Consider the following 26,229-nt stretch of genomic DNA (forward strand, 5'->3'; position numbering starts at 1 on the left):
CAGCAGTAAATCACAGAAGTTCAGACAAAGTATTCTCAAATCAGAAAGAAGATTAAAAAAAAGTTCTAGGTCAGTAGGAGATTGTGAGCTACAGCCTGGCATTACTGCTCAAACAGGCTACTTCTGCTCACTTTCGGAAAACATACAGCTAATAGCAGATGTGAATATGCTCGTTCTAAACATTTCTGGAAGACACTTTACACAAATGCTTTTATTCGGGATTGTCAAGATTCAATACATTTTTTCATGACCGTGCAAACCAATATTTTTTTTTTTTCAAATCTTGGTCAAGTTTCATTTTTCTACTTCAACTCCTTCCAACTTTTCAAGCTGCCTAGCATGTGTGAGAGGACAGTGACCACTATCCCTACTCCTCCACTTGTTTTTAACATCTTAAAAAAAAACAAAAATGACAACAACAAAAAAACCACCACAGCTTTTGTTCAAATTTCCACTCTTTACAGCATGCTCTCCCAAGCCTTCAGAAGCTAGGAAAGGACTTTCTATCCCTTATTTTGCAGACACAAAATAGTGAGATCCTGATCACCTCTAAGAAATCACAACGCACAGAAACTACATAATTCTCAGAGCAAGATTAATCCCATGCACTACACAAGTAGTGGGAGTTGTCTTTATGGGAGTGACAGAACCTGATAGACACACACACACAAAAATAAAAATAAAATAAAAAAGGTACCTTTTGTTCTTGGTTTGTGTGGGAAAATGCTTTACCACTTTCTGTGGGGAAAACAAGTGTAGTATATGTGAAAGATATGGCTGGATTAAACAGTACTTCAAGCTTTCAAATAACAGAAGGAGTTGAAATGTTCTTAAAATGATTTGTCCCAACAACGTTATACTTCCAGGGTGATTTGAAAACAAAATGCATTGCATTTATATTCTGCATTGGTTTTGAGTTCCCCGAATAGCTGTCCTTTATAAAGGAAAGAGTAGGTGCTACAGGTGAAGAAACATTTCTCTCCAGTAAGGGGGAAACAACAGCTGAAGGTGGAGGAGAAAGATTCTCTCATTGTGTCACCCCACCATTTGTTTCCAAATACAATGACAGCATGGGCCTATTTATAATTTTACCTTTCAAAAAGAATCAATTCCTCAGTGTTACAAAGCAGGAAGGACTCGAAAGCATAGCTCTGAGCATGACAAGGATACTAAATGAGGCTGGCATCAAAGTGCTCTACTGGTCACCTTCATAGAGCAGATCTTTGATGTCTAACACTATACGCTCAGGTCACACAGCTGCAGCCTGCTCTGTAAGGCTAGACAACGTGTACTAGACAACCTCACTCATTACAGAAGAATCTAGAAAGTTATTTAGATCAAAGTACATGACATAGAGCCATAAGGCCACATGTGGTAAGGGCGAGATTCAAGCACCTTAACAGGCAAGAACCAAAATAACTGAATTAAGTCTAAGTTGCAAATATATCCTCAAAAATCTGAAAAATGAAGACTGTACAGCCTAGAGGGCAGGCTATAGACCTGCAATTAATTAAAATGTTACATTTCAAAGAATTGCCATTAGAATGGCTACTTATTTTAACATGCAACAATTGGAAGAGTGAGTGACAGAAGGTCTGGAAGAAGGGATCCATCCCAGTTGCCTGCTGGCTCTCAGTGCATGCTGATGTGAAGTTTGGGGAACACCTCTTGTCACTTTCACATTGAATAACATTTCTTCTACACATACACAAGGAGGTACAGATGGATTCTGCTTTAAATGTTTTGTACAAACTCCAGGAAAAAAAAAAAAAAAGACGACTACAAAAAATAGTTCGTGGTTCAGATCTACACATATTCTTCAGCACACACTCACCTTAAATCCCAGTCATCCAGGTCTGACTCTCAAGGTACATCTGCATTAGCATGTCCAAGTGGCTCACAATCCAAAAGGCAGTCCTCCTCCTACAAGAAATAAACACAAAAAAGTATGGGTAAGAACCGCAAATGCACATCCCAGGATATGAAAACAACTTTAGAAATACTAAGCAGTTGGACAAAGGGTTGACTACATGGAAGAGAGCGGTTTAGAGTATACAGCTACCTCATCCATTCATATAGACAAGATTGCCACCACAAGCAACAGCACTTTTCAGAGCCTATGTGCTGTAGCTACATTCACATGGAAAGAGGGGTTCTGCAAGTTTAGTAGGAACCCCAAGGAACCTGACCCTTCAGTTACTAAAGTCAGAGCCTTTAACGAGACACGTTCTTGAACTATTTAAACACTGAGCCTTTACTTAACAACCTCACAGAAAATAGTCTGTATTACACCTTTCAGTAAGGTCACGTGGCACTGAAGATGACAAGACCACCGCACGCCTACCAGAAGATTACTATCTTTAAAATCCAGTTTTAAACATCAATGGATACAACCAGAAGAGCCATAATAAACCATCTCCAGGTCTGCCTGTAACACAAACTGCTTTCCCAAAAGGTGACCTAGCCCAGGTGTGGTGATTCATGTTCATGAAATGTTCAATTCAGGTTGTTTCAACCTAGATTCACTATCCTGGCACTACATTGTCCTTAAAGATGCCAACCCCTTGAACTCATAAACCCACAGTAATCAACTACTCAAGGCTTGCTACTGTATTCTCTACCACTGATGAGGCTGTTTCTTCCCACAGGGAAACAAACAGAGCTCCAATGCAGACGGAAAATAGCCCATTAAATATTATAATATTATATATTATATAATATGAATAGTCCACAAAATAGTACCTGCTGTTAAAGAGATTATTGTCTCCCCCTTGCAACAACCAGCTGCAAAAAACATATTTTTACTCTTGCAGGGTGAGGTTCAGCTCACCTGCGTGGTATTTTTAGGTGGCAAATATACCGCTCAGGTCTTTCACTTTCACAGCTGCTTCACTAAACTTCCTTTTTTAATCTAATAAGAGGCACCAAATGACATCATGATATCCTGAGCAACCAGAGCAACAACTGCTAAGAGCAGCCAGATTGCTGCTCTGCCTCCACTGCAGCTGCTGAACATGTCAGACGCTAAGAACAGCATCTAGAGAAGAGGTCACAGCGTAAATAATTCATTGAAAAGACAAACAGACACGCAACACGGGAATTTTGCTCGAGTTTGGAAAATATCTGAGTTTAGGAGGTAAACAAAACCCTAGATGTAGGCTACCTTAGAGCCTATGGGAACATTTAAGGGAGCAATTCAGCCCGCTCCGTAATGTCATGGCAGCTGTTCATACATGTTAACCAACTGAGTTTTTATGGCCTACCCACATTTATCTTTGTATTTCAGATAGGAAACTAATCTAAAGTTCCTTGAATATGGTAAACCACAACCTATTGTTTGCCCATCTCCAGCTTTCTGAGGAATGTTCCTCTGAGGTGAATGAATGGCAGAGGCTTGCTGTCCTCAAATAGACAAGCCAAGGGTTTGAAAAGCAATAATAGTTTCGGTCAACTACTTCAAGGGTTTCCTGGAAGTCATCATGAGGTAGGAAGAGATCACATTTATAATGCACAGAATGTATTAAACCTAGTCTGTGCTACTACTGTTCCCTTGGTGTATTTCATTATTTCTTCTGATTTGGCAAATGCTATGTTTGTGTATTGGCACAAAACCGAGAAAATAGCACTGCAGTTTCGAAGGCCTGTATCTCTGAGGCCTGATAAAGTCTGTCCTTGCAAAGGGACCTTGAATATCCAGTGTGAGTTGAACTATCTTGACGGATTTGGGGTGGGTGTTTTTATTTATTTATTATTTTTTATATTTGCCTATGTCACTATATTCTGTGAATCCTTCTTAGCGTCTGAAGTCTTACAAGAAGTTTTGGCACGAACAGACAATGAGGCTAGCACAAGGCACAAGAAACAGAGCAACTATCAGTGAACATTTGAGATTGCAATCAAAATGTGAGAGCTGGAAATTGAATTCCAACCTTTTAAAGCCTGACCTTGGCTGCGATTTTCTGTACTCTGTCCAGTTCATCTGAGAAGTGTCTGGCGGGTCACTCGAACCACGTATCTGACAACTTCTGCATTGTGAGAGCTTAGAACAAAAGCAGGAAAAGGCACTCCAAATACTAATTTTCCCTTTCTGATGGGCTCTGCTTTGTTACATACTTCATGGCTCCTGGGATTAGACAGCATATTATGAAGAAAAGACAGACACCAATTCATTATTTGGATGCTGGATATTGGGACTTAGGAAGACAGGCTAGTGGGTAACTGCTTCCACTTAGCCACAAAGACACATCATTTTTGACCAAGAAAAAGAGCCAAACTTCCAGTTTTTCTAGACAAAGATTATCCCAGATGTAGATAACAACAGTATTTGCTTGGATTTATCACCCAAAAGCCAAACCAGGAAACGGTGCCACTTTGTACACAGCAGACAGAGCTATACCTGCTCTGTAAGAATGCACAGTGACCCATCGGGTTATCTATAGGGCGGCCACATGACAGATACGACAGCTTCTCTTCTTTAAAGAGCCTCCTAGTTCTGGAGTTCTTACATGCAAAACGGACTTTAAAGAGTTTTCCTGAAACAAGGTTAGAAATTTCAAGTGAGTGTCTGAAGCACAAGAATTAATTCCAATGCACCCTTTAATACCAGGTTTAAATAATGTCTGTGTCTGTACTTCATGAACAAAAAAAAAATTGAGCTTGGTCTGGTGGGAGGTGTCCCTGCCCATGGCAGGGGGGTTGGAACTGGGTGGGCTTTAAGGTCCCTTCCAACCCAAACCATTCCATGATTTTATATATTATATTATATTTAGGCCTATTATATTATATATATAATAGCCCTAAATACATTTTCATTAAAAAGGTGAGAATTTTCTAATCAATTGCTTATAATCAGGTCTGCTCCGTTCCTCAAAAGGACTTTGAAGGGCTTGTGGAGTTTATGCTGTGTGTTTTCACACGATAAACTTTTTCTCTGCGTCCCTCCAATGTCAAAAAGGACAGGAAAAGGAAAGAATTTTGTAGGGTGTTTTATTTATCGACTTGTATCACATTGTTCTGCAAAGCCTTCCTCTTCTCAGGCTCTTCAAACGCCATCCAATTAAGTCTGAGCACACAAAACTTCTTAAAGATGTTTTGATAAGTCACCATTCTGCAAAGCCTTGGTACAGCTTCATTTCTCACAGAGAATAAGAAAATCCACACTGGAAAAACCCGGCGGAGAGGCAGGGGAGTCAGCAAGTTTCCCGTAAAGCAAGAAATCCTCAGAGGGAGCCCAATTAAAGCAGTGCCTAACACCTCTTTCACACTGTCTGAGCTGAGGTGCCATCCTGCTTCATGCTTCAGAAGCATGCAACAAAACATACCGGGCAGCAGCCAAGTGCAAAGGAGATTTTCAGCCTGATGGTTATGCTTTTACAGCATCCATCCGCCCCCCCCCCCCCCCACCAAAAAGAAAGATCACAAACATGTGCATGGGTCTGGGTCTCTCAAACACTGGAAAAATCTCTTAAGAACAGCAAAATTCAGCTCTGTCTGCACTCACCCCCCTACATTGGTCCTTGCCCATTTTTTCTTGCTCTCCAGTCATTCAGGAAGAACCCGATGCAAGAACACGATACAGACGCTTCTGTTTGTACCCAATTCTCTTAGAAAACACACTCAAGAGCTCAAATCCACCCTACTGTTATTTCTTCCATTCTGTCCTCTCACTTAAATTACCATTTATGCACACACGGGGATCTGCTCCAACCAGGACTCTCCTTCAGCAAGTTTCTCTTCCGTCTGACCTTACTTAACACTGTTGTACTTGACCATCTGGTTTAGTCCCCCCTGGCCAATGACGTTTTCAGAAACAATCTGCTTTTGCACATTCCAGATGTTGAAAGAAATCCTTTTTCTGCATTACTGAGGAAGACCTGCTAAGGAGCCAATCTCTGCAAGTCTTGTGGTAGAAACATGCATGACTCTCAACTTCCCTCAACACCCAAATGAGAAACCACTCACCCAAAAGTTACCCATTTATCTAGTTGAGAGCTACCCAAAGCATAACAGATACAGATACAATTCTCTCACCACACCTGCAGTAGGTTTATACAGTGCAAGAGTGACAGATGACTCCTAAAACTAGCATAGCTTATGGAAATATATTATCCAAACCAAAAAGTCACGTTACTGCAAAGCAACATAAATGTTTGAGGTGCATGTTGGAACAATCAAGTGTGCACATTCATCCTTACCACATTAAAGCGCTATTATTGATACATGCCAAATACTTCTCAAGCAAGAAGAAATAAAAGTAGGAAGCTCAAAAAAGCCCTTTAGCCAAGAAAGTCACAAGACATGTTAATGTGAAGTTTTTTCCATAGTTGTAGGCTACAGTTTCTCTTCGAATCTGGTTTCAAATTTGATGAAATAGGATTCTGCAAGAAACTCTACACCACCTCACAAGCTGCCGTCATACACTGACCTCTAGTGTAATAAAGACTCAAAACATCAGAAGTCTCTTCAAAGCCTTACGAAACATTATCAAGTTATTTTCCCAACACTCTGAAGGACGCTTCCGTGAAATAAAACACGCTTCAGTCAGATGGTGCCAGCAGGATTATTCTCAATTGTTTAAGAAAACTGTAGGACTGGTACAAAAAGCTACAAAACTTAAATTCTTTTAAGGAATGTGAGGCTCCTGCTGTGTTTACATAAAGTACTTTGTAACAAAGCTGTATTTAGGTACTTTGAACACCAACTTAATTTAACATCTAAATATTCTGGATGTACAGAATTGTTTCCTAACTAAACTTTCACAAAACTCAGTTAAAAGCATCTCAAATATAAACACTCAGCTTGGGCAAGCTCTGTACCCGAGAGACACGATTAGATCAGCCCAGGTTCTGTATCAGACTCTCAGATGGCATGTGGAAAGAGCTGTTGGCTCAGAGGTACTCACTGTAGCCAGCACTCAGGACAAGAAGTCTGCTGGAAGTAGAGGATACAAAAATCCACGTGGGTCCTCATTCACTAAGGACCAGCCAGAGCCACCCCAGGCAGAGCAAGGTGAGAGAGTGGCTGGTTGGTTTTGCCCGACAGCTTTTGAAAAAACATTGTTAAATTGTCATCTTAAAACCTGAACAGAAACAATTCCCCCCGACAGCTTTAACAATCGAAATGTCAGCATTTCTTTATGAGCTAACTATAGTTTTATTATAAAAACTACTTAATAAAGGTGGAACCAATTTTAAGAGAGCATTGCTGAAAAGGACAATTAAAATGGATGCCCAAATTATTTAGGGCCTTTATGCCATTTCTGGTATAAGCCCTAAGCACCTGTCCAGAAGACTTTGTACAACAAGTCCCAGTGATATTCAATTTAACTCAACCTCCCGTAAAAGCAGGGTGTCATTCAGAAACAGCTTCCAAGAGAAGTGTCATTTTCAAAGTGTCCAAGTGTTCCCATTTCTGTACACACGGCCTCTGAAATTCAGACATATACGGCTACGTTGGAACAAAAGCTTTCATATGGGCTCTAGAGGGCAAGCTCTTACACACTGAAATCTCTTTAGAACAAGACATTAAAAGCTTAGGAAATATCAAGTTCAAAAAGATTTCAGCACAGCATGAAAACAGCCATCACAATTTCAATGTACGAAGGAAGTATTTGGAAACCATCTCCAAGACAGTCGTTTGAAACCAAGTTCAGATCAACTAGAGGAGGTCCTTCTTCTTTGCGTTTCCCTATCCGAGTCTGTGAAGGCAACCTAGAAAGTAAAGATTGATTTTTTTAAGGCTGGTTTTTAGCTGTGAGTACAATAAATCCTTATCTGCAATGACAACACCTAAAAGAACAGTTTTGTGTTAAAAACAAACAAAACACAACACAATTATTCAGTTACATGCTTAAACCTAAACATCTAAGGTTAAAAGCTACTTCTGAAATACACGTATGCAACTAGGAAGACAACTGTTGGCATCTATGACACTTGCCTTGTACACCACAGCGAGCTCCCTGCTGCCCCAGCCATGAACACAGCACCCAAAGCAGCCCCTCTGCATCCATCCTAGATTGGGTTTGGACGCGCTGTATCCTGCAGTCTAACCTGGCAGCCTCTCGTCAGACCTAAGACATAACACCGAGTACACAAACCATAATGAAGCACTGCACCCTTCAAGCAATCCACCAAACAGTCTGGAAGAAATGGGATTCCTGGCCACTGGTCCAGAACTGCAAAGGACGAATTTTACCTACAAGAACTGTTTTGCTTTTCTATGCCACAGCCCTTTTACAGCCAAACACTCATACCCCAGTTATAGCATGGAGTCAAAACAGTAGGGCTCAGGATTTCCAAGGATCTTGGCCACCAAGTAAGGTCATTTCAGGCTGAGTTACGTATAAGATGATGTTTTAATACGAGAGACCCTGGTCTAAGCCACTCAGCCACACTTCATTTCCAATTCAAGTATGCCAGCCTGGCCAGCTATTTACCTCCCATACAGCCAACGCATCACTCAGAAAAGGAGCTGTAACAAGAAGTCACCTACGCTGAACTGCCATTTCTGCCCACCAAATGCTTTGCCAGTGACCAGGAAAGCACAGCACTGCTCCTCCCAGTCCAAAGGGGGGCAATGGCTAATACACCGAGCACATCAGGCAGATCCCTGAACAAAAAGTGCGTGGAGAAGTGCATAATTGACTTCTGATGGCTTGCACAACAGATCCTTGCCATTGTATTTGACAGAATGCGTTCTTCCAACTATTTCTGCCCTAAATTCTTGTATTTAATTCAATGCATGTGGCGATGGAATGACTTTTAGAACAGTGGTGTGCATCAGTACACAGATGTTCCACATTTGTCATGTCACATGAACCTCGTGGCTGACACCCAACCATTACAGGCTAAAAATCCTCCTACATAAAAATCCACATATGATGCATTTGTTCCTAGACAAACATCGGACAATATGTTGGGTTGCTAAAGACATTATTGGAGAAGCCGGACTTTCTTTTTTCTTTTTTTTTTTTTTTTTTTTTTTTGAACTGGCACAAGCATTCTTTGATTTCCAGAAATAGAATTAAATACATATTGACACACTCTACAATATACTAATCATGTCCAGATTTTTTTTTTTTTTTTTTAATGGATAGCCATTCTTCTAAAGAAACTAAAAACACGGGAGTGAAGCAGACAACATCATAGCCAGCAGAGATCTCTACAGTCTTCACTCAAGTTTCCTAGTTCGTTCCTTCCTAAATAAACCCAAACAAAAGGACGGCACAGAAACTGATGCCACAACACACTACCTAAGCTCTGCCCTCGGACCCTTACATTCAGCACTGTGATCATCACAAGGAACACAGCTCAAGTTGTGGTACCTACTAAGACACTTGTGCGTCCCAGACTAGTGAAATATTCCATGCTAAATATTATATCAGGCAACTGGTAAAGTGCTACGCTGCAGGTTGCGTGAGTTATCAGGCAATTGTGTGCGTGACTCAGTTTTTCCCAAACTGGCAATATAACACCACGTGCTAATTCCTGGGCTATCGAGGCAGTAGCCCTGAAACACAAAGGGGCTGTAGCTGGCAGATCACTGTCTATCCAACCACCACACTTCTATGGGAAAGTGACCTGAAGTTAACTCTGCGTTCCTCATCAAACGCACACAGCCTACATGCAGAAATCTACATGACCAGTACATTTGGATTTTGGCATACACTAGAAAGCCCCTATTAATTCATACCATACATCAGTACCTGCAAGCAAACAATACATTCAAGTCAATCTAAAGCCACTTTCTACCAGTTACTGCATGTCACAGATCAGCAGCCAGCACCCTACGACACGAGAGAGATGGTTTCAGTTTCTTGCTGGCAGAAGCTCGTGTGACCTTGGAGAACTTGGAGAAGCCCCTGGGGTCAATCCGTGGCTCTGCAGCAATCTCAGCTGGCTGCTGGCTGCCAGATCCTCCGTCCTCTCCCTGGCTGCTGAGCCTGTCCCTTCCCTGCTCCACGACTTGTTTGGCCCTGCGCTGACTCATTTCAGACCAGCAACCATAAAAATAATTCAATTCCTTCCTTACATGTTAAACACATAAATGACTCAGTGCAAGGTCAGAAAAGCAGAGCTGATGCAGAGAGGAGAGTTGGTACATGTGGATGAGGGCATGATACCATATTCCAGCTTCTGGTTCATAATCTGAGATTCAGAGACCCGCCCAATTTCAGAGAGGTGAGGTTGAAAAAACAGAGGTTAAAATGTAACTGTCTCGAACAAATTTTTAGATGCTACCCCTAGGGAAGGGAATTGTTTCACAAAATACCTATATGGGAGGAGCCTTTGGCTCCCATCACCTAGACGTCAAGGTTCTCCAAGGACTCAGAGTCAGACAATTACAGAAATAAAGTTTTCAGAGGAACCCTTGCTGTGGCAGGAGGCTCCAGGCCAAGCCTCTGTTTTGCAGGAAGCTGCAGTACAAGGGAGGTAGGAAGGAACAGGCACAGAATTGGTCTTCTCCTGTTCTGGGAAGCATTTCTTCCTCAGCCTGTTGCAAATGTCATTTATTTCCCAGTTCTTCTATTGACACAACTGTCTTAGGCGAAATAGTAAGACAGGATGTGTGGGATTAGAACAGACGCACACTAACAGTACCAAAGCAGGACCAGCAACGTCACAGCAAGTGTTCAATTTATTAGCACAATTTGAATGCAGCAGACAGAATGTATTTAGCAACATATATTATCCAGCAGAGTAAGCAGTGAAAACCTGACTCAACATTTAGAGGTTATGGTAGACAGAAAATGAGAAAGGTGACCTGTTGGAAACAGCTACATCGGCAAAGAAATCCAGCACATATCTAATAATGAGTTTCTTTATTAACCATTCTTTCTATAACTGCAGTGCATCTCCTTATACGTGCTTTAACCAATTAAGTAGCAGCCATCAACCCATCTGCAAAACATTAAGTAGCCTCTGGAGCCTTTAGTCTCCTTGTTTGTTTTAAGGAATCACATCACAAATCACAGAACAAACCATCGTCTTATTTATGAGCTAAGCTTTGGAAATTTTACTCACTTGGTGGACTGCATAATTATGGCAGAGACTGTCTAGTCCTGCGGGATTTGCTTAGTTCCTTGCTAACTGACTCTGCTATTAAAAAGCCTATGCTGCTTAGAGTTTATTTATGGACTTGGGTTCTTATGTTTTAAGGTACTTGTCTCAAGTTAAAGCTCAAGTCTAATATCAGAGAAATCTTACAGTGTACTTCATTGTAGCCAACGGCAGCCTCGTTAGTCAGTAATACAGTCATGAATGCCGTATGTGGAAGACAATAACCTGAATTTCGTGGAGGCAATGCCATTACCACTCAATTTGCCTGTTTTGCATAAATCTGTTCAGAAGGTATCTTTGCTGTTAGGCAGTCTATTGAATAAACAATAAGAAAAAAAAGACACCAGATATGCAGCTTTTGTTGGAAAGGAAAGTTGTGTGTTTATTACAACACAACAAGCTCCTGTGATAAGATTTACATTTCCAGAGTGAAGTAGTCTGTCTCTGCTGACAAATTCTGTTTTGAAAACAGAAGTACCATAAGCCAGAACACCAGCAGCACTGGAAGCGCCGCAGTTGGATTACTCTGCATGTCATTTAGCTGCTAGAGGCAAGAAGCTTCCAGCCGTACAAGCGACAGAAGTACATCCTTGCTTGCCTCACATAACGCCTGGGAAAGCAGAGCTGAGATTCTCACAGCGTGTTTACCGTGATCACCACCTGGAGGCCTTATCATTCCTGGCAAGCGCTCCTCTCCTCCCACCGCACTGCTGGGTAAGGCATCTGAAGGAGAGCAGACCTCCCTGCTTCAGGCTCTTGAGAAACCGCAGCTCAGTCCGGCCCTGCACAGAGGTGTGCACGCTTGCTTTTCCCCATCTTTGTGCAAATTCATAACCTACACACCTCGGGCAGATGGTCAGTTCGTTAGCTAGCCAACAGTGGCGAAGTGCATTTTCTGAAACATACACAAAGGGCTACAACATACAGGGTAAATTCAACTTCTGTTTTTGCTTTATTTTAATTAAATTTTAGATGGCCTCGTTTCACATGAAATGATAAGGATGAGGTTATTTGTAGGCTGGTAACGACCTTCTGAGAAGCTGACCACACTGCAGCAAGGCAATTCCCTCTCAGATAGGTAACCCACTAGGCTGGATAAAGAACGGCAAGAACCCCAACGAATGCAAAAGTTAACTATTTACATTATCTTTGAATTTCATTCAAGTTCAAGGGAATTTTCCTACCTACAGGCTAAAAAAAAAAAAAGGCAGGAAAAACACAATAGTGCAACACAAACAAACAAGCTTAAAATTAGGTTTACAGCAAGCCCAGGAATCATCTGCTGTTTTCACTCTGAACTGCAAGGATGAGATTCTGTGCTGTAAAACACTCACCTCATGTACTGGCCAACTGGCAGGCCCAAGAGCTCTGAATTTATGCTATCTGAGCATAAATCAGTCAGTGCTATCCAACCTGCACTTGGGCAGCTCTGCTCAGCCAGAGCTCGGTTATAAATCAGAGCCGCGCACACTTGCGGTGTGCACTCGTACCAAGAGTTACCTCTGACACGTGTGGGTCCACAACTAACAGGGGTGGGAACCTCTTCTGGCAGAGTGCTGTGGGACAGACACAGTGGCCAGAAACATACACTGGAGTTAGAACTTCAGTCATCAGGTCAGGGGGCAAATCATAGTGTTCAAACCCTCCTTGGCACACCTACTCCTTAACCTTCAGCTTGAATTCCTTCCTTATCAATACATACAATACCAACACCTATCAAATAGACACACCAAAATAAAAGCCAAGTGCTAGCTGCATAAACTAGTTCATCCCCAAAATCCAATTTAAAAAAAAAAAGTGAAGCACTTTAACTGCCACATGTTGTAGGCAGTCTGAGCGTGGGCGTCCCAGTGACGAAGAAGTCTGAAGTCTTCACACGGCAGCCCGTGCGCAGGGTTCACTGACTGCATGTTCAAACATCCTCAGCAGCTTTGCCCAAGATACACCCGGCAAACAGAAGCTTTCTTTTATGTCCGTAAATTAGCTGCCAGTGATTCCAGTCACACAGCAGCCCATCTTGACCTCATATCCTAACAAAGGCAAACTCCTTTGCCTAATGGCAACTGCCATGCACAACTGCGTATTTGAGCAAGAACATGTTCAGCTTTCAAAAATTCCTCAAGAAAGACCTAGAACTAGAGCACAGCTGTAATTAAATAAATGCCAGTGTTAGCCAACACAAAATACAATCTTAATTTAAAGGCCCCTTTGTTATTTAATAAGCTTCTCTACAACTGAAATGGGACATCAGAAGCGGTTCCATTACAGTCTCTCTTTTAGCTCCCTAAGCAGGGACATCAGTTGTTCTGGGCAACTTCTGAAAGGGCTGCAAAACCAAACTACAATGTTCCTAGACTTGTTGAATAGTAACACTTACAGATATTTTATCAGCACGTAATCCAGTGACTTCTGTCAACCGGTGGAACAGATTTCCACACAGGCTCATCAGATTGTCCTCCAGGTTCTCAGAGTAAGTTTTTAGAAACATTCTTTCAGGCTCATTGACATTTGCATGTTTTGATTTCTTAAGAGCTTTCTTTTTCTCCTTCAAAAGACAAATTTTGTTATGCTGGAAGTTACAGTGCTTACACTCTTAAGAAAAAACATAAAACCCAACTGCCCACTCATTCCCACTATAAATATATTTTCAAGATTTTGTTTCAAATCAAACTTTAGTTTGATTTGTGTACTTTCTCTTATTCCTCCAACTCATTTTGCAGCCTTGTTACCTCCCCGTTGTAACCTCATTCTATGGCATTCAAACTACCCTGAAGTTCCAGTGTTAATACCTAGTAGTAAGGTCAAGAGTATCTGTTCCCCCAAGCCAGAACGCATTCCCTTTCTCCCTCCAACACAAATAAACTTTTACCAGTGTTCATACTCCACGTCTCCCTCGGCAGTTGAGTACAGGAGAAACGAGTACAGGAGAAATGCTGAAAAACAGGTGCATAACTGATTTCTAACAGGGTTTACAAACAAGATCTTGAGCAAAATTTAAACAAAATCTTGAGCAAAACTTAAGTGAGGAGCTGCTTGGTTTCCATTTAATCTAGTCAGCCAAAAGCCATTTGCAGAATAATGTTTACTGCCAAATACAAAGCTTTCGCCGTCTTTGGTATGTTGAGCTTACCGTATGCTGAGGAATGGCAGTTGTCAGAGCTGCTTACCACGGGACTGCAGAGGGACAGATTTGCTGCATCAGGCACAGAGAGCAGCAGGTAGCAAGACAGCCGATGGCAGTTTCACCAGGGGAAGCCCATCTTATCACAAGCAGTGCCTACAGCTTGAATGTGCTCTCATGAACAAAACAGGCAACAGAAACAGCTGTCCATTGCCAGACCTCAAGAATTAAGAGACCCAGGCAGTGCTAGCGGTAGTAATTGCACAGTTCTGACCATCAAGTTTTTCAAATTAGTCTGGAAGAGCTTTTTTTTTTTTTTTTTTTTTTGACTCTCCTTGGGCCTTACCTACGGAAAATGAACCTGTGAGACAGTATCATTCACATAACTTCTGCCACCTTCTGAACTCAGAGATTTTGGGGCTGCTGATTTCAAACGGGTAAGCAAAGGCTATTAAATGGTTATATTCTCCTCCCCAACCACCCCCAAAAAACCTCAGTGGAATTGGACAACTGTGTATAGGTGATCCCAACAACAAGTACTGCATGAATTTATCTATTCATCTTCTCAGACAAGAAAATCACCCCACCCTGCAAAAAGGGGAATTTTGTGCTTCAGCTCCAAAACCCCCTGGAGAGCTCCTGCGTCGCTGGACGTCAGGCAGACAGGCAGCTGCAGGAGCTCCAGGACAAAGCAGAAGGAAAGCAAGGCGGTGTTGGTTCCAGTACTCCCAGAACATCTTGTTTAGCTGGCAGCAGGAAGGAAGATGCTATTCTGCCAGGGAACACAGCATTTCCGCGCACACCACAGCCCCGGTCTAGCACAATCATCGAGTGGAGCACAAACCAACCAAAACACCCATGCTTACTTTTGGCCAGGAATGAAGATATTGCAAACACGGCTAAAGGAGAGGATTTGGTGGAAGGCAAGAAAAAGCAGAGAAGTGCTAGAATGGCTGGCAACTCCAGGTGCCTGGCCAGCCAAAGTAGAAGTAGGAAGTACAGGATTGTTGTATTTGAATAAAAAGTGGAAAGGGAGGGAAGTACAAACTGTGTTTAAAGTCATTGCTGAATAAAAGCCTTCTCACTTGAATTGGGCGGTCAGTATCAAATTCGTAGGGTAAGGACAGTAGATTCTCAGCAGTAGATTTCCATTAAACTGTGTGATATATGATAGATCACGTGGAGAACACTATAAAATCTGGAAGGTGGCTGTGATCTTCAGTTACATTCAGCTATACTGTAAGACTTGCTTTGTGCAGAAGCCTTACTTAGCACATGCTCCTTCTGCATCTCTACAAAAAAGGAATCAAATCTGGGTTTGGCAGAGATGGACTGGCATTTCCTGCCCCAGCTAGATTAGCAATCACGACAGCTCTGCACCAAAGCAACATCGTTCATCCGGTAAGCACAGAAAAGGCAAAATTGCTTCGTGCATCTGGACAAAACCAGGAACAGCCAAGTAATCCAAAAAGTTTTAAATGAGAATTAAAGCTGTGCAGCTCTTGAGAGAGAGGCCCGTAATACAAAAGCAGCTCTTTAGAAGTGTATCTGCTTTCAAGCAGCTCTTCTGAAGCTAGCAAGAGGCCACCTAATTCAGAAAGCATTTTTCCACCTCTTCCCCCTCTCCCCCCCCAAGACAATCTCTCCTGATCAGGTTAGTATGAATCATCCTGAAATGCAGACGCACATTATCCAAACGCCAGAGAATACAAGATAGCTTGGCTGCTGGGAACACCTGGATCAACTGGACACGGGCTGAGTGTCTAGCGATGAGGTCTTCATTGCAAGCTAGGGAGGAACACACGGCCAAAGAGAACTAAAAACAAACAACCAAGAACAGGCTAATGACAGAAACAGACCATAAAATCCAAAATAAAAAGTTGAATGTCTTACAAAAGACAACAGTAACAAGTGGCTACAGTCTCTAGAAAGGCCAGTTTCAGAAATGGAAGGAATATAAAACATTTAGCTCTCTCAGACAAGGCAGAAGGACACAATTAATGCCATATGGTCATTAATCAGTAGGTCGTGCCCTGGCCTACTCAGATCATCTCTTGACAATGTATTCCAGGACATTTCTTTAGCGTTTAGATTTATTTCCTGAGTTTAAGCATCTTGTGATAGAATGACTAAAAACTCCACACTAATTACTGAAATTAAATGTAAGAATTCTTTAGTGAAATTACTGAATTTATATTTAAGAAAAAATACCTTTTAAAAACTAACAAAATAACTTATTTAGGGGCATACTGGATCCACGAAGCCTACTGCACTTCTGTTCACCCAAGCGAAGACTCTCGATCTGTCAGGGACGGTGACGTTACGCCACGCTGGAGAGCAGAACTCTTACGGAGATGTGATCGTCTTCTGATCTGCAGCTCCTCAAAGCACCTCAGCTCCCTCAGTGATGCCTCAGACAGCTCTCTTCATTGAGCAATTACAGAACAAGGCTGAAGGCTTACTTATAACACCAGTGCCATAGCTGTAGTTGAAAGCCCCTCCCCAAAGTCTTGGAGATGGGTAGTGCCAAACGAGAAAGAAATAGGAATGAGGCAAAATGAAGCAAGGGCAATAGACAAGATGAAGCAAGCCTCTCAAGTGCCTAAAAACACGGGAACATCACAGTGATTCTTGGGAATCGGGTGCACCAAAAAATGCATGCTTAATCTGAACAGCGATTAGAACCTGATTTATTTATTTATTTATTTTTATAACCTGAAACCGCAGCACTCAACACAGAAGCTATTAAGACGATTTAAAAAACAAAACACAATACTCAGGTTGCCATGAAATAATATCAGATCTTGTGCTCAAAGATCAAAGAAAGCTTGCTTTCTTCCCCTTCCATCCATTAGGATGTACTATTTAAGTAGAATGAATCAAATAGATGCTGTAATTAAATCTGGAGAAAACGCCAAGTAACATTTGCGAGCATAATCCAATCCCAAGTAAGTTCTAGCAGATTTCTGGATAAGGGTCTTCCATGTCACATCTCTTAAGTCAAATACATCAGTGCTGTGAGACACCAGAAACTGCACCTGAACAGCTAGCACAGCTCAGCAGCGAGGGCACTCCTGTTAACAATTAACGCTGGAACATCTCTGAACAACACGGACTTTGACATGAAGATATTGCCTTTACTTTCAGCCTAAATCTCAGAGCTGAGTTATGGAATAATCCAGAATTATGTACAAATTTAGATAAGACCACCAGATAATAATGTAAAAAAGAACTAATGAGAATCTTTTCAGGACAGTGCTATAACCAATTCAAAATGAAAGCTGTGATCGAGGTTTGTTTATACAAGTGATGTTCGGTGCAGTCAAGCAGTCGAGCTCTGCTCATTGCCAGATGGCTCTGAAATTGATTTTATCCACCTGTAATGCAGAACACTCTCCTGCATCTGGAGCTTAACACAACCATCAGTCTTCCCTCTGCACAGCAGCAGTGCATCTACTACCAGAATAGGGAGAATTCAAGTATATATATAATTTAAAAAAAAAAAAATCTTCAATTTATTCTAAAAAGAGTAAAAGTTTTGCTAAGATGTGAAAGAAGATAGTGTCTTTTTTTATTTTGGTCAAAAACGCATACATGAATTACCCTGGAGAACGTATGGACAGTACAGCACGGCCTTCTCTACAACACTTGGGCAATGCAACACCTTCAGCAGCCAGCCCAGGCGTCCTTTGCAAACGAAGCCTCACGTTAATCTGGAGATCGTGGTCTGGAAGATGATGTCTTGGGAGACAAGACCCCTTGCCGTGCAGTAGGTGCGCACTGCCAAACAACTTACCAAGCTGCACTTGTAGTGCTACAAGCTCAGCATACGCAAGCAATCGTTGAAACAGCTGGCAGCTTCTAGCAAGCCAGGATCACTTGGGACTTACAATCCACCCAGATGTCCCATTAAGAGTAATTCTCTTGTTTCAAACTAGTATTTTAAAAGAACAACTTTCACCCCGTGTTTAATTGTTTCTGAGATGTTTAAAAATCCAAGTTTGCGTGAGTTGTCCTAACTCCCTCATTGCCAAACATGCACTGGTGGCACCACCGGGCAGCTGCAGAAAGGGCTGCGCACCGACCACCGCTAGGATTGTGTCCAGCCAGGTGCTTGCATTATGTAGCTCAAACAACATGCTCGTCCCCCCTGTGCCAAAGCAAATCCCCATTTGCAAAACTAGGTGAAAAAGCGGGCCTTTGCTGATGATCACAAGCCAAAGCCAGCAGGTTAGCAGCACGTATTGCTCTCTAGTAAACTTTAAAGCACTTGGAGTTGAACAACGCTGCCCAAAACCTCTGATCTTGTAGGTAGAACAGAACTGCAGAATGAATAACTTCTAGCCAGTCTGAATCTCCTTCCTCGCCTACCCTTTCCCCCCCTTAATTTACCCCACCAAGTACAGAAGAGAGACGCTGTCACCACGACTATCCTAACTCCAAAACCCAACTCCTGCTGTCTTTAAAAAAATGTTCTCATAACATCTTTACAGTCTGGTGAACGAGTAAAGGATCTGCAATTTCCCATCGAGAACAGTTCTGGTAGCCATACACAGTCACAGTCCAACAGAGCCAAACCACGCAACATGACTGCAATAGCTTCTGGCCTCTCCCAGCTGCGACCTTCCCTGATCGAAGCACAAAGCTTCCGTTAAACAAACAACTGTAAAAAGTAGTCTGTGGTGAAGGAGCCACAAAAATAGAGAAAAGGGAAAAAAAAACAATCAGATTCCAGCATTTTAAGCATCAAATAAATACCACTTCAGAATCCGTTTGAAAGTCTGTAATTTGTCAAATCACAGCGAAGGTGTGATGGGAAAATCCACGTTTGCACTATAGTTAAATGAAAAAAAAATGTGGAGAGCATGCGTTTTGTACATTTCCACATCCCTTGCACCACCAGCGTGAAGACCAAGGCTGATGCCTCTGGCACCGGTCCCCGTTCCCCACTGGAGCTCCCAGGGCTTCCTTGGCTCAGCAGCACAGCAAACACCGACCTGCTGCCGACACCAGAAATGGAGATGTGGCAGCTTGCAAAGGCCCAAAGACAAGAGCCAGCCCAGGAGGAGCAGCACAGGCATGCTGCTGGGAGCAGGAAGGAAGGATGGGAGCGGGAGGAGCAGAGCTGTTAGGCTCATCCCCAAAGCGGTATTATTGCAAAGCCACATGCACACATAAAGAGCTGGCCTCAGAACTGTGATGTGGGTTTCAAAGCTCATTAAAATCGCCTCTGAAACAAAGTTTTCAGAGTAAGGTTTCAATGGGGAAGGGAAATAATTTCTCTGGATCACTCTCTGAAGTCTGCCCCTTCCAGAAACAAGCTCTGAGGCTCCACAGAGTAACCTCCCTCTGCTGTGCAGGGAATATTCAGCAATACTAGGACCTACAATGGAAGTCTGCAAACTGAGCAGCTGCCGGGACGCAAACCACGACCGAGAGGGCCGCCAGCACTGAGGCAAGGAAGAGTCCCAAAGCCCGAGGCGGTTGGCGTGCAGGCCGCGATTTCCAGAAGCAGGAGAGGGTAGCACACCAGCAGGGTGCTGCTGGGGCGCATCCCAGTGCCCCTTGTGCCTGCAGCATGAGAGAGAACACGGCGTGAGTTTATTTTGTGCACGCCCTCCCAGCCCAGAAAGTTATGCCTGACCAGAAGGGAAAGTTAATTTGGTCTAGTTGTGCAAATTCTTTACACTAAAACTCTGCCAAGGTATCGTCCAGGCAACACAAGAAATAGCTACTGGCAAGTTCCTGCTCTCCGAAATCACAGCCTTTCCAAGAGCCGTGTAACCTCTCCGTAGCTTTATTTATTTGCAGTATTTTTAGTCTTTAGAAAGAGCAACAGCTACATAGGTAGAGCATAAAGGCAAGAATTGTTCTGGCTTGGGGAAATCAGACTCTAGACACATCATGACAGATGTCCTGCCTTAAATAGCAGCAGTAATGTTCCAGTACTTGACAGCCCAGCTAACACTCCAAAATAGTAGAAAGCATAAAACATTAATGAAGATGATGTGATAAATCAGTTTCAAACAAGTAGCCTGCTCTGCAAAGCAAAAAATCATTTTTATCACCACTAGCTTAAGCAATTTGCTACACCCACATCCATTGTTCTTTCATTAAAGAGGAAAAAAAAAAAAGAATGGGCTGGGTAATTTGAGTTATACTTTTGACAGTGGAACAAAAAGGAGAGTGGAACAGAAAGGAACAAAATTAGGGTCCAGTTCTCAGGTAACAAAGAGAGGTTTAAATTAGATGAAGTCTGAAAAAATACAACAACAAAAAAAAAAACGAGGAGATTGAGAAGATCAGGTCATACTTCAGGATGAGAAAAACAGCGGTGAACACCCAAAATTGGTCACTAGAAAGCATAAAGAAGAAGAGGGAAGCTCGGTATAGCTTCAGGGAACTGACTGACCACATGATTTTTCAAGCCACCAGAATTTGAAGCTCCCAGCCTGCACTATACACATCACTCATGCAAGCCCTGTTGATACTGCACACACATGTTGGCCAAGTGTTGCCAAAGAGTGTGCACAAGCACATGTAAGTGTGTGTGTGTGAGCACACGTGCGCACGCATCCATGTGTGCGCACTGAGCCGCCCTGACCCAGAAGCCACCCAACCACAACGGGCAATTTCCAAGTACGCCAGTCGCAGAAACCCTAACAAAGCAACTCAAACACAATGCTCTATTTAAGACACGTTCACTTGCCACAACCGTCATCTGCAGAGACTTCAGGGGGTAAAAATAATTGAGCAATAAAGATGGTCTCAAGCTTGTAGGTATTTGACAGGCATCCAAGCCACAGCAACGTGCACAGCGAACACGAGACTGCAAACATCTGAGCAAGTGATCTTGTGTTTATCAAAACAGCAGAGTTTCTTACAGCAGCTCTAGAGGCTGTACCGAGAACACCGGAACATTCTGCACAGCTTTCATACATAAAACTAATGCCTGTTTTACAAGAGCTAAAAGTTTTCCACAATAAGAACTCGTGGTTTCCTGTGCAAGGAAGAATGCCAATTCGTACCAGCTTGTTCATGGAAAAAGTTTTTTTGGGGGGCTTCCTTGAGCAACCAGCTTCTGTAACACCAAGATCACTTGCTTTGTTTCAGCAGACCGGCGCAATTATAAGTGCTCATGTCAGTCGTTGCATAAAGGAGATTTAATGAGGTAGCATTTGTTTGATTGGAAGGATACAGTCTTCTATTACACCATGACAGCACACATGTATGTTGCTCCAGGAATTTCACAAGAAATCACAATTCCTGAAGACAGTATGTAAGGTGTTGCTTCTCTATATTGCATTTGGAGAGATTTTTTGGCCAGGCTGAGGTTCAGCAGAAAAGCACTCAGATGCAGAGCTCCCTTATGTCACATACACATACCTGCCTTTTGGTTTCAGCAGCTCATTCCCAGCAAGCACCTCCTGGCAGCCCAGAAAGAGCAAGTCCAACTCTGCCTTAAAGATTTCTTTTAAAAGAAGGCTACTAGGTCGAATTTTCAGCAGCAGGACACATGAAACAAATTCCCAGCTTGCTAATCGGAAGGCAGATTGGGTTCCCAAACTACGGAATGGCAATTTATAACTCACCTGTAACGTTTCACCTGCCACCTCCCTGCCCACACAAATCCCTTCAAGTTGTCTGTGCCTGAACTATCCCAGCAGGGCACAATGCATTGTGCATTTCAGACGTGAAGTTTATTACAGAAGTAATGTCCAGGCATCACCCTCAAACTGCAAGTTTTAAGAACGTGCAAGGCATACCTAGCAGCAGTTAGTTATGCTACAGTTAGCTTTTATTAGCACCAGCCCTAGGAAGTTGTTTATCTGGGTTCAATGCCATTTAAATTCAAAGTTAATTTTATTCACAGCAATTTTATTTCAACCTGGAAGAATTAGGCTTGCAATGCATACCAGGAATCCATATAAACAACTTTCCATACTCCAGGCTTTTGCTTGGAGTGGGAAGCCAGAACAACTTTACTGCCAACCCACAAAAACAATACAAAATAGGCAATTGCATGCGAGTTGTAAAGTCAAACAAGCACCAAATATTATGGAGACAGGATAAACAAGCGTAATTAAGAATAATCAAACCCTTTGTCTGTCAATTCTCGGCACTCTACCACACGACAGGAAGAGGACAGACACAACATACTCCGCACTCGAGTCTGTGCTGGGGTTCCCCCAGGTCTGGGGCACTGGGGAGAGGTGCGCGGGGTGAGCAGGACTTGAGCTCGCATGCAACGCCACGGTCGGGGTGTTTACAGAGTTCTGGGGAATCTTTACTCTGTGAGCTTTGCAAGGATCAGGCTTTGTACAAACTCCTTTGAAGTACTATTTGTCACAGTACATACTTTAAGCCACAAATGACAGAATACCCTAATGTAATTTAAGCCCAAAACCAACAGTGTAATCTAATCGGGAATACATAAGTTAAGTAGCCTTCTGGAGTGAGGTGGGAGAAGCAGCAGCAGTCACTTTTTAGCATGTAACACCTCGATGCAAAAGATTACAAAGAAGGGCGCAGTCTCACATGAGGCTCACAAACAATGCAAAGCATCTAGAACATGCAAAGCTATAACAGGAAACCCTAAAAAGATGAGAGAATTACACCAGATCCTTACTGATAGCTATTACCTCAGGAAATATATTCTGTTTTCTTTTGGCAATTTTGTTCATTATTGCAACTTTTGCTTTAAGTAAACTTCCAAACTCTTAAATCTTCCAGTGATGGAGAAAATTGTAACTGGATCTGTGGTGCCTTACCCAGGGCTGCTCAGCTATTACGGGGCAGACTCACGAGCTGTGAGATAACAGGCACCCAAGCTCGCCACTGTGCACATCAAACCATGGTAGGAGCTGCAATAACCTGCCTGGAGAGAAACAAATTGCCAAAGCTGGAGATGACAGCTCCCAGCAAACATCAACCCGAGGCCTGGGGAAGCAGCTCTACCTGCCACTGGTCTGTTGCTGATTTTAAGTTAATACATTCTGTATTTTTTTTTTTATTTTTTTTTTTTTAGTTTCAGAGAGCAGTGGGAGAAGCAGCAAAGTGAGGCAGGCAAAGCAGCACTTACCACTAGCTGTGCAAAGGAAATTATTAACAACAGCAAAAGGAAGCAAAGGTTGAAGGGATGAACTCAAGTTACATTTTCAGAACAGCAATTTCCGGGCTGCTGGAAATGCTGCTCTCCTGTGCAGTCCACAAGGTCTCCTCCTCTGCTAAGCCTCGCCGTTGCCAGCTTTCCTAGAGTTGGAAGGCATTGCATGGACAGACATGTCTTTAAACTGGCTGGGAAGCCAATTTAAATGTAGAGGAAACTTTAAAATAAATATTTTCCCCTTTAGGGGATGGAGCAAATTTAAGCCAATTTAACAACACTGGCAGAACCTTTCATTTAAAAGGAAAATAAAAGAGACAACAACATGCTTTCAGCAATGCTCTTTTTTTTTTATTTTTTTTTTTAAATGTGTCTCCAGAACTTCCACCAATTTTTGCAGTTAAGAACTATTTTTGGAGGTGGGCGAGGGAGTAATGCCTTCTTTTTGCCCCATTCCTTTGAACATGTTTAGCAAGTTAGTGCCATTAAAAAAGTCTCATCGCTTGGCTTCCCACCACCTTCCAAGAAAAATAAATGTTTCTCTTAGAGCCTTTAATAATTTAATACCTCTTATCAATCAGATATTCTCTTCTTTCTCTGTTCAACTGAGGATAAACCAACCCCCTCTTATACTTCTCAAATTCCACTCCTCCATGTCCATTCCCTAGACTCTGAAGAGGTTTATGAATTAATCAAAAGCACTTTAAAAAAAAAAAAAGACATGTAGTGTCTTATTCTATACACATAGTGTAGAAGTTAGTATCAATGACTTAGCTCAGCCTACCTAACTATGTAACTAATACAATAATTTCAAACTATTGGTCTGTACTTCTGCTACGATTTCAGACAAATACTGGTTTAGTATTCCAACACAGAGTGTGAACGAGTAATTTTCCAGAAGACAAGAGCAAGCATTTCGCCAAAGACAGCCAGTGTTTTAACTTCTTTTAAGACACTAGCATTTGAATGGCAAAGTTCAAAATCTCAGCAATTTGGAAATACAAAACGGATCCTGAACTATGTTACCTTAAACCAAGAGACTTGTGGTTTTTTTGTTTTGTTTTTTACAGGGCAATGCTCTATTATTAAGCCAGTCATCCTCCTATTAAACACGAATATTACTTTAATCATGTTAACATGAACAAAAAAGCTATGACCATCTAGGACGGAATAGGCCTGGAGAAAGAAAAAAACAGTTAGGAAGAAAAAGAAATCTATCTGCAGCCACCGCAAAATTTCCTCTCTGAATAACAGGGTTTTCAGACCAGTTAAAACAGGTAACTAAGATCCTGGGGCAGAGGCAGCTTTTTCTGCTATCCCCAGCAAGAGCGTGCAAGTCATTCCCTTCCAGTTTCCTTCACCATTCCACGATTCACACAGCCAGGAAAATTCAAATTTACATTCTTAAACTACAAACTGTATTCAGTATGTTTTCACTAAAATGCCCGATTTATACCTTTGTAGGGAGTACCAGTTAATGAAACCATCTCTAGCTTCTGAAAAGTTAGCTTTGTCGCACCTTTAACAGTCTCTTGCAGCAACCAAGGATATGCTCCTTACCCAAAGTTTCAAACTGACATTGTAGAACAGGTTAAGTGGTTAGAACAATAACTTTGGGCATTAAATGTATTATCTCCCTTCTCCAAGGGTGCTGGAACTTACTCTGTTCAAAAGTTTTGGTGAAGTTCACCACATGAAGATAGTCTGCCTTTTGGCTTTTCTCTGCCTCCAGGGACATAGCCGTGGACTCACTGGTGGGGGGAAGAGCACAAACAGCTTTCCTGGATGTTTCCTATCCCTTCCACGGCAGGGGCAGCAGGCTGGGTGGAAAGATCCAGCAGGCAGGATGCAGATGAGGGTCCCTCACCCGCAGGTACCAGGCATTTCAGAGCCTGCTTCCTCCTCGACATCCGATCCCAGCAGTGCTGCTACTGAAACAAAACTCCTTTCAAGAATAGGTAAGCAAAAGCCTTGGCTGACAACAGATCACAAGATGCCTTGGTAAACTGAACATTGTTCAGAGAAGTGGGGAAACAAAAGAGCTGTTGACATAGCTGTAAGGGGAGCCTTTTCATACCCTGCTTCTTTTAGATTAGTTACTACCACGGACATGGGATCTACAACTCTAGGTAAATACTGCCTTATATCGTATTTGTGCCAAATCTATAGGAAAAGACTTGTAAGCAATCAGTGCACCTAGTGGCAAAGAAAACTTCTCGTGACAACCTTGGTGTAGCAAGAACAGTCTACTGCTTTAAGTCCATTAGATGTAGTAAAGGGGCTCACGGCACCTAGCATGCAAGAAGTCAATTTTATCTCCACTAATACTTAACACCAGAAAAGCAAATGCAGCTACAGTTGCCTGTGCTAAGCAGCTGGCAAGCTCAGAGATGGAAAAGTTGCGGAACAGCTGGGGAATGCGAGACCCTTTTGAACAGGCTGCTATGTGATCCAAAATAATGGTACATGTTTACACACAACACAATGGCAGCAACAGCCAAATGCAGGTCTGGCGAATGCACTACAGCTGCTCCTTCCTTCAGACGAGGCACAGCCAGCAGATACAAAAGAGTTCATATTCACAAAAATATGGCTTTCATCTTAAAAAGCAGCAGCTTGGTTTCCAAAATAGACAGCTGGCCCTCCAACTGGACTAAACGGTACGGTATTCTCTATTAGAAGTTGCCCTTTAAAACAGGTCTGGATTAGGGTCATAGAGCTTTCCAAACTTCTGCTTTACCACCAACAGTTACCAAAAATGCTTTATTCAGACTAACAGGCTGCCATCTAACATTTAAAAGTTTCTCCCATTACAGTATTTTCCAGCTAGTGCCAGGAAGACAGCAAACTCTTAATACAGACACTGACTGCTAAAGTTAGCTATTCACTTGAGAGAAAGAAGCGTTTGGTGTGTTAGAAAAGAACGTTTAAATAAAATTGACCAT

At 42.3% G+C, this 26,229-nt stretch overlaps 1 protein-coding gene across 4 annotated transcripts in view; it reads right to left on the bottom strand.

The window, feature by feature from the left end:
* Positions 1-26,229, bottom strand: part of SVIL (supervillin) — a 137,737-nt gene that overhangs the window by 106,596 nt on the left and 4,912 nt on the right. For 3 of the 4 annotated variants that reach the window (XM_035545202.2, XM_050708610.1, XM_035545204.2), the window contains exon 2: positions 1,835-1,923. The gene's annotated coding sequence lies outside the window, so the exon portion shown is untranslated. Of the gene's footprint in view, positions 1-1,834; positions 1,924-24,946; positions 24,966-26,229 lie in introns of those variants that run through there. The other variant, XM_035545205.2, reaches the window with a different exon arrangement.

The sequence above is a fragment of the Cygnus atratus genome, chromosome 2, assembly GCF_013377495.2.
Source record: "Cygnus atratus isolate AKBS03 ecotype Queensland, Australia chromosome 2, CAtr_DNAZoo_HiC_assembly, whole genome shotgun sequence".
Lineage (NCBI taxonomy): Eukaryota > Metazoa > Chordata > Aves > Anseriformes > Anatidae > Cygnus > Cygnus atratus.